Source organism: Dasypus novemcinctus, chromosome 5, assembly GCF_030445035.2.
Source record: "Dasypus novemcinctus isolate mDasNov1 chromosome 5, mDasNov1.1.hap2, whole genome shotgun sequence".
NCBI classification, from domain to species: domain Eukaryota; kingdom Metazoa; phylum Chordata; class Mammalia; order Cingulata; family Dasypodidae; genus Dasypus; species Dasypus novemcinctus.
In genome coordinates, this window is record NC_080677.1 from 104,219,189 (window position 1) to 104,237,076 (window position 17,888).

Genomic DNA, 17,888 nt, shown 5'->3' on the forward strand with positions numbered 1-17,888 from the left:
CAAATTGAGCTATAGGTTTAATACAATTTCTATTAATATCTTTGTAAGAAATTTTGTAGACATATTAAGCTTATTCCAAAACTCACACAGTAAAGCACACGACCTAGAATAGATAAAATAATTTGTCATACTATGTAATAATCGAGATATTTTGACACTTGAAGAGGAAGAAGCAAATAGATCAATGGAACAAATAGAAAACCCAGAAATAGACAAATACACCAAACGGATTTTTGACAAAAGTTCAATAACAATTCAACGGAGAAGGACAGCATTTTCAACAAAGGTGCTAGAGTGATTGGACATCCATAGGCAAAAATTAATTCAGTAATTCATCAATTAAATAAATAAAAAGAACCTTGCCCTAAATCTCCTAACTTATACAAAACTAAATAAAAACAAATCCTGGACTTAACTGTAAAAATATAAAATATTTGAATAAAAACTTAGGAGAAAACCTAGGGTTAGAAAATAGTCCTTAGACTTGACACCAAATGCATGATCCGTAAAGTACAAAAATATAAAATTAGACCTCTCCAAAGTCAAAAATATTTACTTTGCAAAAGACTCTGTTAAGAGTTTTAATAAGAAACTAAAGTCAGGGAGAAAATATTTGCAAACCACATATCTGAAAAAAGACTTTCATCTAGAATGTATAAAGAACTCTCAATACTCAACAGCAAAATATTGTAAATATCCAATTAGAAAATAGACAAGAGACATGGATAGACATTTCACTGAAGAAGATAAACAGAAGACAAACAAGGACATTAAATGAGATTCAACATCACTGGCCATTGGGGAAGTGCAATATAAAACTACAAAGAGATATCACTATACTCCTATCAGACTGGCTAAATAGGATAATAATAATAATAACACCAAATTCTGGTGAAGATGCAGAGAAACAGACTCATTTGTACATTGCTGATGGGAAAATAAAATGGCTTAGCCACTCTACATTATTATAGCAGTTTCTTTTCAAAATCAAACATTTACTTACCATATGTTCTACACTCATGGAAATTTATCCCAGAGAAATGAAGATCTAAATTCACACCAAAATTTGTACACCTATGTGTACAGCAGCTTTATTTGTAGTAGTCAAAACTGAAAACAGCTCAACTGTCCTTAAACAGATGAATGGCTAAACAGACTGTGGTTCATCCATATGATAGAATATCCCTCAATAATAAAAAGAAATACTGTTGTACACACTATAATTTGGTTGGATCTCAATGAAAGTAAGTTGACTGAAAGGAAGCTAATTCTAGAAGTTACATTTGTATGGCTCATTTATATGACAATCTTGAAATTATAAAATTGTAGAAATGGGGAACAAATTAGTGTTTGCTAGATGTTAGGGAGGGGATGAAGTGATTGTCCATAGACATAAAAGTGTAGCACAGGAGGTGGGGCAAGATGGCATCAGAGTAAGTGCACCCTTATCATCTCTACTACAAAAAAAAAATGGCTGAATGCCTGAGTGAACTGTTTTTGGGAACCCACAAAGTAGGAGGCTTCTGGACATTGATCTGGAGAGTGCAGCAAAAAGAGTGATTGCTCAAGGTAAACTGTGGGTTCCTGGCACTTGAAGCTGAAGCTGTGGGAAGGCTAAGCCTCTCCCTTAGGGCAGATAGCCCCGGTGTTCCTGAATCCCGTGTTCCCTGAACCTGCGATCCCCCAACTCTGCATTCGCTGAACCTCGCCAGTCTCGGACAAACTCTGAGAGTGGAATGGCTCTGGTAAATGGTACAGAGGGGTCTAACAAGTGTGGGCTCAATTGTCTGGACCTCCCTTTTTGAGCTTTAAGGAACATATCAGCTCTCTTGAAGAGAAACTAGGAAGAGATGAGAGGTGAATCTACTGAAGCAGTCTGATTTACCCAAATTCCCTGGGAGAGGGAAAATCGGTCTGGGAGAAGGTGGATTCAGGCAATAAACTAATCCTGTGCAACACACCTAAGTAAGAGACAGTAGGAAGTGACGGGCAAGCTTCCAAGAGCATATGTATGGTACCTGGCAAGGTGTGGGTGCTCTCTCTCAAAGAGACTGAGAGTCATTATTTTTTGTGGTGAGTTGGTTGACCAGAGTCCCATTTGAATCTTGGAGGGGAGCTCTTACACAGGCTTCCTGCTGCCCTGGGAGAGAGGGAAGTGAGGAAGGGAGAAAGAGGAAAGGACAGATTCCTAATCAGTTTATTCAACTGCAAAGAGTTGATTGTCCCCTGGGAAAGGGACTCTTTTTGAGGAACAGGTCAACCTGGAAGAAGGGTTTGGCTCAGAGGAGGAGCTTCAGCCTTGAAAGTGCAAGGTCTCTGGTTCAGTTCCTGGCTCCTCTTAGAGTAGTGGCCCACTGGGATATTAAACATTTAGCTCATACTTTGAAACAAGGAAAACAAAGACATTATCCTTGTATTAGCTTCCCTTGGGTAACTTATTTTTCCTTAAAAAAAAAAAAAAAAAAGATTACATTTGTTAAATAATGTAACTTGGTTTACCCACTAAAACCCACCTCAAAATCTATAGGGAGAAAACTCCAGGGTAATTAATTGATAAACACCAGCAGCCTGACAAGCTCCGCAGCATGCAAGAAGAAACTCTGGTATTTATTAAAGTTTGGTTGACTCCTTGCTTGTGGGCTTGTCTGGGTTTTTTCTTTTGTTTATTTGACTTTCCTTCCTTTTTATTCTTCCACCCCTTCTTTTTCCCTTTTTTTTCTTTATTTTATTTATTTTTATTTTCCTATTTGGAACTGCTGGCTAGTTTCTTTTTTGCTGTGCTTCCTTGTCCTTTATTTTCTTTTTTCTGTGTGTGCTGTTTTGGCTACCAATGCTATCTCTTTTCCTACCACATCTTTCAATCCTCCATCCTCTGTTATTGCTCTTACATTCCACCTCTCTTTGTTTAGCCCCCAATTTTTCTGATTTTTTATTTCTAACACTTCCATACTGTTTTCTAACTTTCATTAACTCCTTACATTATTGTGCTTTCTTTTCTTTTTCCTTCTTTCTTGATCATGGTGCCCTTTTAATTCATACTGTATTCTTCTTGATATTCAGTTTTCCATTTCATTCTAGGTACTCCACTTTTTTATTCTTATAACTCTGCGCTGCTTACATGAGTTTAATATTCATTCTCCTGGGTCTTACGTGGTTCTTCTGCTAACATTTACAATAAATACTACTATTATACTTTTTCTTTTCTTACATGTTTTGCTTTCCCTGGCCCTAATCTTTTTCCTTCAAGGGAACTTGGACAACAACAAGGAAATAGAATAAGAAGAACAAAGTGTCAAGAGAAAACTTAACACACACACACAAATACAGCACCTAAATAAAACCTGAGACTAGATGGAGAAGCTAATCAACAAACAAACCCACCAAGAAAAAATGATGACCAGGCAGCAACAAAAAACTATAAATCATAAAAATAATCAGAAAGACAAGGACCAATACAATGAACAAACTAAAAACCAGGAAGGGGAGCAGAACATTGAACAACTAATCAAACAAATACCATGGACTAACTTAATGAAGTGACGGATGAAATTAAGGATACTGGGAAAACTTTTGGAGAACATAGTGAAGAATTGTAAAGACACTAAAAAAGATAAGGGATATGATGGTGATGAAGGGCACAATCCAAGAAATCAAAAATACACTCAGCAAATAACAGTAGATTTGAAGAGGCAGAGGAAAGAATTAGCAATGTGGAAGACCATATATCTGAAATCAAACAGATAGTAGAATTGATCAATAAAAAGAAAAAATCCAGCAGGGATTTAGGGATTTGAATGACAACACAAAATGCACCAAAATACACATTATAGGCATGCCAGAAGGAGAAGAGAAGAGAAAGGGAACAGAAGGGGTGTTGGAAGAAATAATGGCTGTAAATTTCTCAAACCTATTGAGGGAGATGGATGTACATGTCCTGAAAACACAATGCACCCCAAACATTATAAATCCCAAAAGGCCTACAACAGGACATATACTTGTCATATTATGCAATGCTCAAGACAAAGAGAAAATACTGAAGGCATCAAGATAAAAGAGAACCATCACATACAAGAGAAGCTGAATAAAATTTAGTGCTGATTTCTCACCTGAAATGATGGAGGCAAGAAGGCAGTGGTATGACATAGTCAAGGTACTAAAAGAAAAAAGTATTCCAGCCAAGAATATTCTATCCAGCTAAGCTGGTATTCAAAAATAATGGAGAGTTGAAAATAAGCAGAAACTAAGCAGAAACTAAGAAAGAATGCCAATAATAAAACTGCCCTTCAATAATACTAAAGGAAGTTCTATAGGAGGGAAGGAAAAAACAGGAGAGACAGAGTTGGAGGAGAGTGTAAGAACAACTAAAAAGACAAAAGGAGATATAAGAACAACATATGACATACACATATCCAAAGAAAATATGGCTAATGTATTTCCTTGAGAGTAATAACACTGAATGTTAAAGGATTAAACTCACTAGTCAAGAGACATAGATTTGCAGAATGGATAAGAAAATATGACCTATCTACATGATGTGAAAAGAAACTCACCTTAGATGCAGGGATTCAAGTAGGTTGAAATTGAACAGCTGGAAAACAATCTTACAAGCAAACAATTACCAAACAGGAGCAGGAGTAACTATATTAATATCAACCAAAATAGACTTTAAATGTAAAACGTTGTGAGAGACAAAGATGGACACTACACATTGGTAAAAGAGATAATCTTTCAAGAAGAAAGAAAAATCATAAACATTTATGCACCTAACCAGGGCACCTCAAAATACATGAGGCAAACACTGGAAAAACTAAGTGGAGAAATAGGTGCCTCCACAATTATAGTGGAGCACTTTAATACACCATTATCACCATTACACAGAACATCTGAAAAATGACTCAATAAGGAAACAAAGACTTTGAATAAGATGTTAGAAGATCTGGACCTAATAGACATATGCAGAACACTACACCAAATACAGCAGGATATACATTCTTCTCAAGTACACATGGATCATTCTCCACAATAAACCACATGCTAGGCAACAGAAAGTCTCAGTGAATTCAGAAAGATAGAAATCATACAAAATAATTTCTCTGACCACAGTGGAATGAAGCAGGAAATCTGCAAGGGCCAGAGAACCAGATCAGGGGCAAAGATATAGAAGTTAAGCAACACACTTTTAGAAAAATAGCTGATCAAGGCGGAAAACTCAAAAGAAATCAGTAACTACTTTGAAACCAATGAAAATGACAGCACAACTATCAAGACTTATGGGATGCAGCAAAAGCTGTATTGAGAGGGAAATTCATAGACATGAATTCATACATCAAAAAAGAAGAGCCAAAATTGAAGACCTAACTGCACACTTGAGGAATTAGTAAAAAAAAATGACCTAACCCTACAGGAAGAAGAAAGAAAGAAACAACTAAGATCAGAGCAGAATTAAATGAAATGGAAAATTAGAAACCACTAGAAAAAATAAACAAAACAAAGAGCTGTTTCTTTGAGAAGATTGGTAAAATTGACAAACCCTTAGCTAGACTAACAAAAAAAGAGAAAGAGAGAAGATGCAAATACACAAAATAAGAAATGAGACAGGAGATATCACCACTGACCCCAGAGAAATAAAGATTATCAGAAGAGGATGCTTGGAAAAACTATATGCCAAAAAGGACAATTTAGACAAATGGACAATTTGTGAGAAACACACAAGTATTATACATAGATAAAGAAAAAATGGATGAACCCAACAGATGAAAAAAAGTAAAGAGATAGAATCTGTCATTAAAAATCTCGCAACTAAGAAGAGCACTGGGCCAGACAGCTTCACAGGTGAATGCTACCAAACATTCCAGAAAGAACTAACACCAATCTTGAATTCTTCCAAAATATCAAAAGAGAAGAAACATTGCCTAACTCATTCTATGATGCCACCTTTACTCTAATACCAAGCCAAACAGAGACACCACAACAGAGGTAAATTACAGACCAATCAGTGTAATGAAACTAGATGCTAAAATCCTCAACAAAATACTTGCTAATCACATTCAACAACATATCAAATGAATTATACACCATGACCAAGTGGGTATGCAAGGATGGTTCAATATAAGAAAATCAATCAATGTAATACACCACATAAACACAGTGAAGGAAAAAATCACATGCTCATATATATAGATGTAGAAAATCACTTGACAAAATACAGCACCCTTTCCTGATAAAAACACTGCAAAAGATAGGCACAGAAAGAAACTTTCTGAACATGATAAAGAGTATATATGAAAAAGACACAGGTAACATGATTTACAATGGTGGAATTCTAAAATTTTTCCCTCTAAGATCAGGAACAAGACAAGGATGCACACTATCACCCCTACTATTTAACATTGTGTTAGAAGTACTTGCTTGAACACTGAAGCAAGAACCAGATATAAAAATTATCCAAATAGGAAAGAAAGAAGTCAAAATTTCACTATTTGCAGATGACATGATCCTATACATAGAAAGCCCTGAGAAATCTACAACAAAACTTCTAGAAAACTTAAAAATGAGTTCAGTAAAGTAGCAGGTTATGAGATCAGTGTGCAAAAAACAGAAACATTTCTGCACACTAATAATGAGCAATCTGAAGAGGAAAACAAGAAAAAAATACCATCTACAATAGTAAATAAAAATGAAATACCTAGGAATAAATTTAACTAAAGATGTAAAAGACTTATACACAGAAAACTATACTACACTCTTAAAGGAAATCAAAGAAGACATATATAAATGGTAATATTCCCTGTTCATGGATAGGAAGACTAAATGTCTTTAAGATGTCTATCCTACACAAACTGATTTACAAATTTAATGCAATCCCAGTAAAAATCAACATAGCATTTTTTAATGAACTGAAAAACTAATTGTGAAATTTATTTGGATGGGAAAGAGGCCCTAAATAGCCAAAGACATGTTGAAAAAGAAAAATGAAATTGGAGGAATCATACTATCTGACTTTAAAACATACTACAAAACTACAGTGATTGAAACAGCATGGTATTGGCACAAGGATAGACATACTGACCAGTGGAACTGTATTGAGAATTGTGATATAGATCCTCATATAAACAGTTATCTGATATTTGACAAGGCCACCAAACCCACTCAACTGGGAGAGAATGGCCTCTTCAACAAATAATGCTTGGAGAACTGGATATCCATATGCAAAAGAATGAATGAGGATTAGCATCAAACATCATATACAAAGATCAGCTCAAGATGGATCAAAGATCTGAATATAAGAGCCAAGACAATAAAGACCTTGGAAGACAACGTAGGGAAATATTACAGGACCTTGTAATAGGAAATGAGTTCATGAATTTCACACCCAAAGCATGAGCAGTGAATGAAAAAATAGATAAATGGAACTTCCACAAAATTAAAGCCTTTTGCAGCTCAAAGGAGTTTATCAAGAAAGTGAAAAGACAGCCTACTCAATGGAAGAAAATATTTGGTAACCATATATCTAATAGGAGTCTAATATCCAGCATATATAAAGAAATCTTCTACCTAGAAAATTAAAAGACAAGGAACCTATTTAAAAAGTGGGCAAGATATTTGAACAGATGCTTCTCCAAAGAAGAAATACAAATGGCTTAAAAGCAAATGAAAACATGCTAAACATCACTAGCTATTAGGGAAATGCAAATCAAAAATACAATAAGATACCATCTTATACCCATTAGACTGGCTGCTGTTAAAAAAAAAAACAGAGGACTACAAGTGCTGGAGAGGAAGTGGAGGAATGGGAACACCAATAATACACTGCTGGTGGGAATGTAGAAGGATCCAGCTATTGTGGAAGACATTTGGTGGTTCTTCAAAAAGCTAACTATAAATTTGCCATATGACCCAGCAATTCCACTGCTGGGTATATGCCCAGAAAAACTGAAAACAAGATCACAAACTAATATATACAAAGTTCATAGCAGCATTATTCACTATTGCCAAAAGTTGGAATCAACTTAAATGTTTGTAAACAGATGAATGAATAAATAAAATGTGGTATATACATACAATGGAATACTACTCAGCTCTAAGAAGGAATACAGTACCAATACATGGGATAACATGCATGAACTTTGAGGACCTTAGGTTGAGTGAAGCAAGCAAGATATTGAAGGACAAATACTCCATGACCTCTCTGATATGAATTATGCAAATCAAGCTATCTCAGACAGCTAGACACTGGAAGATAGTCTTATAGGAAATAGGGCGGGGGGAGAGGAAGGTTGTGAGCCAACACCCACATGAGCAAAATCTATGATAAAGTGCAGGTAAGTAGTTGTGCAATGAAGGTATAAGACAGGGTCATATGGATACTATTGGGTTGGGCTTTGCAGGCTTGAGGGGGACCTGGGTTGAGCAGATGGGTCAGATGGTCCAAGGAATTGGGGGAAGTGTTGAGGGTATGTAAGTTTACAAGAGAGATTGTCAGGTATGTGGTTCAAACTCTAATGTTGAGAAAACTCTTTAGAAAATAAAATAAGCAAGGGTTACTGGTTTAAGGTGTTAGGCAGGGGCTTCTGGCACAGGGTGCACCTGGGGCAAGCTTCTAAGGAGTGTGTGAGTGCTCATCATGTCATAGTGTGCTATATCAGTGGGTAGAAACCCATACAATGAACAGGAAGTTGTTATGGCCCCATTCTGTGGAGGACTGATATTCTCAAACAGAAGGAAGGTTTTCTCTCGAGAGCATGGCTGACCCCCAAAGAGGAGGACACTAGTGTGTCAAGCCCTCAGCATTGTTGCAAGTATCTATGAACCTTGCTCTTCAAGCAATGAAGCTTGGTTGTCACCTTTGGCCCTGAGGGGAGGTAGAGAGAGAAATAGAAATAGAATAGTTGGAAACAGTTACTGGGAAGTAATGGAATTGTTCTGCATGATCCTGCAATGATGGATACAGGCCATGTTAAATATCACCAAAAATGGATAAAGATGCACAATCTAAAATGTAAACCATAATGGAACCATGGTTAGTAGCTATGTTTCAATATCTATACATCAGTTGTAGGAAATGTAACAACCACATTTCAAAAGATCATTGCTGGGGAAGAGGGAAAAGGGTTTGATGTTGAGTATATGGGAGTTCTTTATATTCTATAAGTGACTTTACTCTGACCTTTGATGACATAATTTTAAAAAAAGAATGTAGACACTGAGGAAGAAATAGAAAGGATTGCCTTGCCACTGTACCATTTCATTTTACTATTAATTGAATTTTGCATTATATTACACATCATTTTTGAAGAAGTTTTGGGTCACAGAGGGGTTCAACTATGGTATGGGAGGAGCAATGATGTGGGAGGTCATTGATGGGGGAGGCATGGGTGGGAGGAAGTTCTCCAGGGCATGCATATAGAATGTATAGATATTTTTGGATGTTTGTTGAGTATTGACACAGGGGGTAGAATTTCACACCACAATTGAGAGAGTGCTGAGTTCCCATTCCAGGAAAGTCTGTCACATTTCCCAATGAAGCAGCAACAATCCCCCAAATACAGGGGCAAAGATCAGTGAAGAAGGAAGGTACAGTGAAGGGGTCTTGATACTGATGACTATGCTTATGAGTCTGTATGCTTGAAATTCCAACTCGGTTTGGAGCTGCAGGGTGCCTAAGAGTTAAATCCTGATAGCTTCCATGTTACTCAAATGTGGCCACTCTCTAAGCCAAACTCAGTACGTGATTTGCATTTCCTTCCCCCCAATGCGGAAATAACTCCCAGGGATGAGCTTCCCTGGCACCAAGGGCTATCTACCTAGCACCAGCTGATGATGCAACTGGAAAAAGACCTTGAATAAAAGGGGGAAATGGTAATGACAAATGAGTTTATATGTCTAAGAGACTTCAAAATGAGTCAGGTGGTCATCAGAGGGGTCATGCTTATGCACATCTCAGCAAGATCTTAGAGACAGTCAAGGTGGATACAACTTCAGGTAGTGGTGCTCCTGAAGGCTACAGAGACACCCAGACCCTACAGTCATGACAGATGGCTCTGGAGTTCAGTGCCTTGCCAGTAGGCCCTACATTGGAATTTTTGCTCCTGAGTGTGATGGAGTGAGACTCAGAAGTGACCTCTCTATACATGCCTTTCTGCCACTTTTACTGAACCTGTGCTTGGTGCTGGGGTTGGTTATGCTCACAACAATTGAATCTTTAGACTGTCCATGTGCCAACTGGGCCCAGATCTTCAGCAAAGTTGCAACACCCACTCTCTGGTTCATTGGACTTACCCAGGTCAGCTAACAGGGAGGTGAGGATGGTCAACAATCACACTAGGGAACTAAGAGAGTCCACAGCTGCAAACAGAAGAATTCCAACCATCAACCATTTGGGATCTAGGCCCTCTCTCAATTTAGAGGTGGAATGGACATCGCCATTCCAGGGTCCTCAGGATGGAGGAACAAAGTATGGATTAGAGTGGATTTACTGGTATTCTACTATAGAAATATTGTGATTCCATTCTAGCAATGGAAGAAATTATATCAGTAATGTGAAGACAGTGACCATGGGAGTTGCTGAAGGTGGGAATTTTTGGGACTTGGAATTGTCCTCTATGATATTGTAGGGACAGATGCAGGACACTATATATCCTGCTATAACTCACTGAATGGACTGGGAGGAAATCTAAACTACAACATAAACCACAATCAAGCTGTGTAGTACTGCTCCAAAATGTATACTCATCAAATGCAATGAATGTACCACACTAGTGAAAGAAATTGTGGATGTGGGAGGATTGGGGAATGGGGGAGTGGGATATATGGATACCTCTTATATTTTTTAGTGAAATGTTTTGTGTGATACATATATCTTTTTTAAAAAGATAATAAAATTTAAAAAATTTTAAGTAAAAAATTTTTTAAAAGTGTAGCACAAGAATCGTTGTGATGTAGCAGAATTACCTTGAATGTGGCAATGCTCATTGAATGTACTCACATAAAAAACCTGCATAGAACTAAGTACACACAAAAATGCACACAGACAAGAGCACACTTTAAATTGCCAATGTCAAAGAAATTTTCACCTAAAATGGTTGAAATTATTATTTATATTTTACCATAATTAAAAATAAATATATGTTCTTTAAATTGGTGAAATTTGACTATATGTGATGGATTGTATCAATGTCAAATTCCTAACTGTGATATTATCATTAAAGGAAAGTACAGGAAGGTTTTATAGTATCTCTCTATTATTTCTTGCACCTGCATGTGCATCTATAATTATCTCAAAATAAATAGCTTAAAAAGATCCTAATGAAAATAAAATTTTTATAATATAAAGATTTTAAAACTTTTGAAAGCTAAATGAGGACTATAAAATTATCCAGACCTGAGTATATATAATTATATTTATTATAGAAATTGATACAAATTTTAATTTCTAATAAGTAAATCTCAAAACTCTTAGGCAAGACATTTTATTTTCTAAATGAAAAATACAATTTGATTGAATAAATTTTTGATAGGTCTGAATTCTTTTAAATTCTTTTCACCAGAAGATAAGCAAATGTGATTTTTTTTATTACTTAAAGGGCCATATCATCATACCTCAGACAAATTGCAAATGAATGATTTAAACACACTTTAATTTAATTGGTTTATTTGGGGTATATTGTCCAGGTATAAATTCTGTGCAGTGACACTTAATGTAGTGAATATTTTCTCATGTGTTAGATTTTTTTATCCTCACCCCAGAAAATATTAAAACAAACTTACCAAAAATATTAACTTGAACAGTTGCACCTTTTTGAAGAACACAGTTTTTATTTCTCATATTAATTCACACAATGTCCTGGTGCTGGGCTTAGTGATTTTTCATAGGAAAATACATCTCTCAAATAACCTGTACTTTCTTTAATGTAATTGCTACCTGTTATGTGGTTTGCTTTATTTGGTAAACAACCAACACATAACCATATTCAATTATATTATCAATGACCATGTATTTAGGCTGAACATGTTAAATGTTATCTCTGTTGTCTCTTTATTCAAAGTCAGAAGAGAAACCTGACAAAGATCATTGAAATTCAAGCACAAAATAATTATTAGAATGCCAATATAAACTTATTTATTTGTTAAATTATTTAAAGAACAGTAACTTTAGGGTAAATTTGGCATGTAGAAAAATATTCTGATTATTGAAATCTTATCTAGTAAAGTAATTATTAACTCTATTTCTGAGCAAATAATATCAAATCCATGATCCTTCTGCTGACATTGTCCTTTGAGTCATGGAGAGAGAAATAAGAAAGCAGAGGCTGCAGAATATTTAATCATAATAACTTTAGGAATCAAGTTATCCCCTACCTAAACAAGATTCAGATTTCATAAATTAAAAATATCAGTAATGTTCCAATAATCTTCCAGTATTTATGCCATTCCCTCCTAACAAAGACTGTAAACACCAAATCCATTTGATAGGCATAGGGGAGCAACTGAAAGTAAGCATTGAAGAAGAAATTGCCAATGTTAATTTTATGCTTCATATTTAGAACTTCCCTATTCTATTTTGTCCTCTTGCCCTTGTGACTGCTACCTAGTTCATAAGCTTTAGAGTAAACACAGAAGAGCACTGTTTTTGCTATATATTCTCAGTGCACTATTCCAAACATCTAACCTCCTACAGGTATTTATAATGTAGAGGAAACAAATATTTCAACTCTTGTAGCATTCTTTAACAAAATGCAATGTGTGGAGATGAAGTGAATTATATACTCTCCTAGGAATGAATGAATGAAAAAGAAAAGTTTGTAAATTTTCTGACTCAGTCATTGAAATTCATTTTTAATATCAAACATTTTTATTGCATTAATTAAAAAGTCACTAGTTCATTCAGCACCAGATTCTAACTTTAATGTAAGCAACTAAGATGTTATATGTGTAAGGATAGTTGTCCAGCAATATAATCATCTAAGTATATTAGAAATTCTTTCATATGGTAATACCAATTTTGCATTGCATAACACATTAAGTGATTGAAATACATGAGTTTATCTAAAATATGCTTACATTTTAAGCAAACACAATCTCTTGAGAAATAAAAGGATCTCCATTTTCATAATATCAGGTGTACAATTGTGGGTTCTTTTGTTTTGAGGCAGTATATAATAGGGACCCGAGGAGGAACGGTGCAGAAAATCTAAGCCTGGTAAGAGAAACTAAGTTATTGACCTGTTTACTCGCATTAGCCTGCTGAGGCATACAGGCAAGTTAGGAAGGGACAGCTTAGAAGCACACACCCTGCAGCTTGCAGCCCACACACCCAAAGGCTGAGTTATCGGAATGCAGCCAGCAAAGAGGGAAGGGCCAAGAGGGGCACCACCACCATCCACCTACCTAGTTTACAGGTTACACCAAGCCTTATGAATAGTAACATCCTACCTAGTGGACAGTGACCAGAGGCTAATCACCGCTGGTTAAGATGCCCTGCAGAAATCATGGGCAGCAACCATAAGCCGATCGCTACCGGACAGCACCCCACACCCCCGGGTCCCTGCATCCTAAGACTTTGTTTATCAGCACTTACCTTGGAGTCCTGGACCTCCTTAAAACAGGGGGCCCCACGGCAGAACTTTTCATTTTTTCTCTTGAAAATTCCTGCCTTCAATTTTTTCTAATATAACACATAGAGAGTTGCACAAAGCCACCCTGGAAGGTGAATACCGCAAAGCAAGTTGCTATATGGTCCTTTGTGGGAACACAGGTTCAAGCACAACAGGAAATTTCCGCAAATGGCTATTTTATTATGTAGAACAAAGAGTCTAAAAGAGCAGGGGAAGAGATCCCATTGTAGCAAGTCTCTCAGGGAGGTCAACTGCTAGGGTCAAGTTTGGTGGAAGGCAATTCTGCATGCCCCAGCTCACATTCGAAAAGAGAGATAAGACTGTGCTGCCCAAGGATATGATATTTATACAACCCAGTGGAAAAGGGCCCTGCCATTAGAGTTCCTGCCCTGGTGAGAAACTGGACTGCTCATTCTCAGTTACCAAGGTATGGTCGGGCCACTCCTGAGACCTGATCTCTCCTCTGAGCTGCAGAATGGAAACAGATTGAAACATCTGCATACAATAGAAAAGGAGGCAGGGGTAGGGGAGGCCACAAGGTGGCTTCCCCAGCAACTACCTAAAGGCAGCTGATATGAAAGGACTGGGCAAAAGGCAACTCCTTGTTTTGTGAGAATTTAGAATTGGAAACATGAGAAACCCAAAGAGTTGTGGGTACTGACTTTTAAAGGTTTCAGTTGCTTATCTCCACTTCACTATTTGGATTCCTATTCTATGATATTCTCTTTCCATAGCCTTCCTTTTCTTCTTCACTTTCCTTCCTTCCTAAGATGCTTCCAAAGTATGCTGTTTCCTTTACCTTTAGTTCTTTCTCTCTAAAGAACTGTGTATTGGGAAACAGACTTGGCCCAGTTGTTAGGGCCTCTGTTTACCACATGGGAGGTCCGCGGTTCAAACCCCGGGCTTCCTTGACCCGTGTGGAGCTGGCCCGTGCACAGGGCTGGTGCACGCAAGGAATGCCCTGCCACTCAGGGGTGTCCCCCACGTAGGGGAGCCCCACGCACAAGGAGTACGCCCCATAAGGAGAGCTGCCCAGTGTGAAAGAAAGTGCAGCCTGCCCAGGAATGGTGCAGCACACATGAAGAGCTGATGCAGCAAGATGACGCAACAAAAAGAAACAAAGATTCCCATGCCGCTGACAACAACAGAAGCGGACAAAGAAACAAGACGCAGCAAATAGACACAGAGAACAGACAACCAGGGTGGGAGGGGAGGGGGGAGAGAAATAAATAAAATCTTTAAAAAGAAAGAAAGAAAGAAAGAACTGTGTATCCATGGAATGATTTTACAACCTAGTGTCAATAAACACTTTCATTGAACAAAGTTTGTGGCATGAATGATACTTATTTCTTTTCATTTCTTTTCAATGTATTTTTTGTCAACAGAAATACACATTATAAAGATGATTTTAAAAATATTAGAACACAAGAATCCCACGTTTCATACATGATGCACTCCTAGATTTCTCAGCTCTATAGCTTGTTGGTTGGTACATCCAATCTCTGATAAAAAAAAGAGATCATCAGGAAGAAAACTTCAAATAATTTTATATTTTGAGAAGATATAGTATTTTCCATGTATTTGTAACATTGTCAATGAACAGAACTGAGCACTCCTTTTATGCCAAATGCCACATTAGTTATTGCAGGAATCTGGTAAATAAAACACTTGAGCTGTAAAAATCCTTCAGTAAATGAATATACAAAGTATTTTCACTTAAACACAATTAAAAAATAGTTAAGGCACAGTGGTATTAAAATATGGTAATTGGCATAGGATTCTAGAAATAACTAATGCAGTGAATTGACTAAAAACTTATATTGGAAAATGTAAAATAATGTAAATGTATTAAATATGTTTACCACAAAATAGGACAGCAATATTTCAGGTACATTTTGAATAAAGTATGAACTTAAAAGATTTAAACCAAATTTCTTAGAAAATAGACTTTTGTCTAAGCCGATATGATTGTAACTTCTGTGGCAATAGTTTACACCTACACCACTGATAAATCCATATACAATGACTTCTGACCATTGTGTGCAGATCACAAAACTCATCAATCCATATTTCAACGTCTTTCCTTCTGAATTTTTTCCCTCTATTTTATTGAGAAGACCAGGTTACCATTAAACCCCTGACAGTCCTCACAGAGTTCTGATGTCAAGCTATGAAAACAGTTATTCTAGCTTTATCATTTGCCCATTGGCAGACTCCTCAGGAAGCTGTGCTGGCAGATTTTAAATTGCCCTTGGGCCTGTCATAAAATTTACCTTCTAGAAGCTTGCATAGAATGGCTATTCCTTTTCTTTCACTCAGGTTCTTTTCATTATAAATTTTACTCAAACTTTATATATTTATGTAGTGGAAAATGCAAATCATCTTCAAAGGGCAAGAACCCTTTATTGCAATAATACACATATATGATTCAACTTTAATTTGTTTCTAATAACCAAAGAAGTCTTCCCTCTGCCAATTCCCATTTAGAAAGAGTGAAGGGAATAATACTTTTCATGGAAATAATTCAAGTTTTGCTAGTTTTTAAAAATATTTCAATGTGTCAGTTAGAGAAAATAATTTGTGCCATTTGCCAACATTGCCAGTGCATCACTTTTGGAATGTTATTTGAATTTACAATTCATTGTGTTTACCTCAAAGAAGGTGAATGTACCTGAGTTTATAATAATCTTTTGGTAAAAGATGTTGTCTTGGGTAAGGCAAAATAGTTTAGCTATTCACATTGTAATAAATAAATATCAATAAATAAAGATACCTGAAGTTCATTTGCAGTTTATCCCTCTCTTCTTTCTCCATCCAGATAATTATAGATTTATTTGCATTTTCTAGAATCCCATTTTATTAGCTTGCCAAGCTGCTATGACAGATACCACACAATGCATTGACTTCAAAACAAGAATTTATTGGTTCATGGTTTTAGGGGATAGAAATCCAAAATGAAGGCATTAGCAAGGCCATGCTTTCACAGGGCAATGTCTCTCTCCTTGTGCCTGCTCTTCCAGTTTTCTGCTGACTTTGTAGCTTCTGGCTCCTCTATATCTTTCTTTTCAGATCCTGTCCAAATTTCTTCTACTTATAAAGGACTCCAGTGACACAGATAAAAGCACACCCTGATTCAGTTGGACCAAGACTTAACTAAAAATAACATCTTTAAAGGTCCCATTCACAAATGAATTCACACCAACAGGAATGTGAATTAAGATTAAGAACATGGTTTTTGTTGGGGTAAATTCAATATTTCACAGACATGTACTTCACAATTTTGTGTCTGGCTTCCTTCACTCAGTGTAATGATTTTGAGATTCACCATGTTAATGAGTATATTTACAGTCTGTTCCTTTTCATTTTTGAGTAGCGTTATGTATGGATATACCTCATCTTGTTAATCTAATCAACTGTTCACAGGTATTGGGATTGTTTAGAGTCTTCAACTAAAGAGAATAAAGCTAATATTAAATTTCATGTTTATCTTTATGTTGACATATACCTTGGCATTATGTTTCCATTTACCTTGGGAAAATACATAGAAATGAAATGGCTAAGATTGTGGTAAGTATATGGTTTACTTATGGAATTCTAGGAAAATTCCAAATATTTTTCCAAAGTAGATATACAATTTTACATTCTTACCAGTAACACAGTAGAGTTTACTATCTCATGTCCACTCCAAAACTTGATATTGACAATCTTTATGATTTTGGTCATTCCAATAAATCTGTGGTGATATCAAAATGTGTTTTTGATTTGTTGCATTTTTCACTTGATGAAAAACGATTTTAAGCAACTTTTCATGTGCTTAGTGACTATCCTTATATTTGTTTGTCCAAGCTTTTGTACTTTTTAATGTACTTTTAAAATTCAATGTGTTGGATTGAATTTTGTTTTCTTAATAGGGTCTTTTTAAATTCAATCTGTTGCACTGAATTTTGTTTTCTTAATAAGGACTTTTGAAGTGAGGTTTTTATTTTGATAAAGACTATATTTTCAATTTTTCATTTATGATTTGTTTTTTTGTGTGTTTTTCTAAGTCTGCCTACCCAAGGCAACAAAGATCTTCTCTTACATTTACTTCTGGGAGTTTCATAATTTTATATTTTATATTCATGCTTAGGATCCATTTCCAGTAAATTTTTGTATTCATTTATTTTTCCCAAATAGGTAACTAGTTGTTCTAGGAAAATTGATTGCATAATCTTTCCTTTGTCATTGAATTCCCTTGTTATTTCTGTTGATATTAATTGAAGGTATATGGGTGGG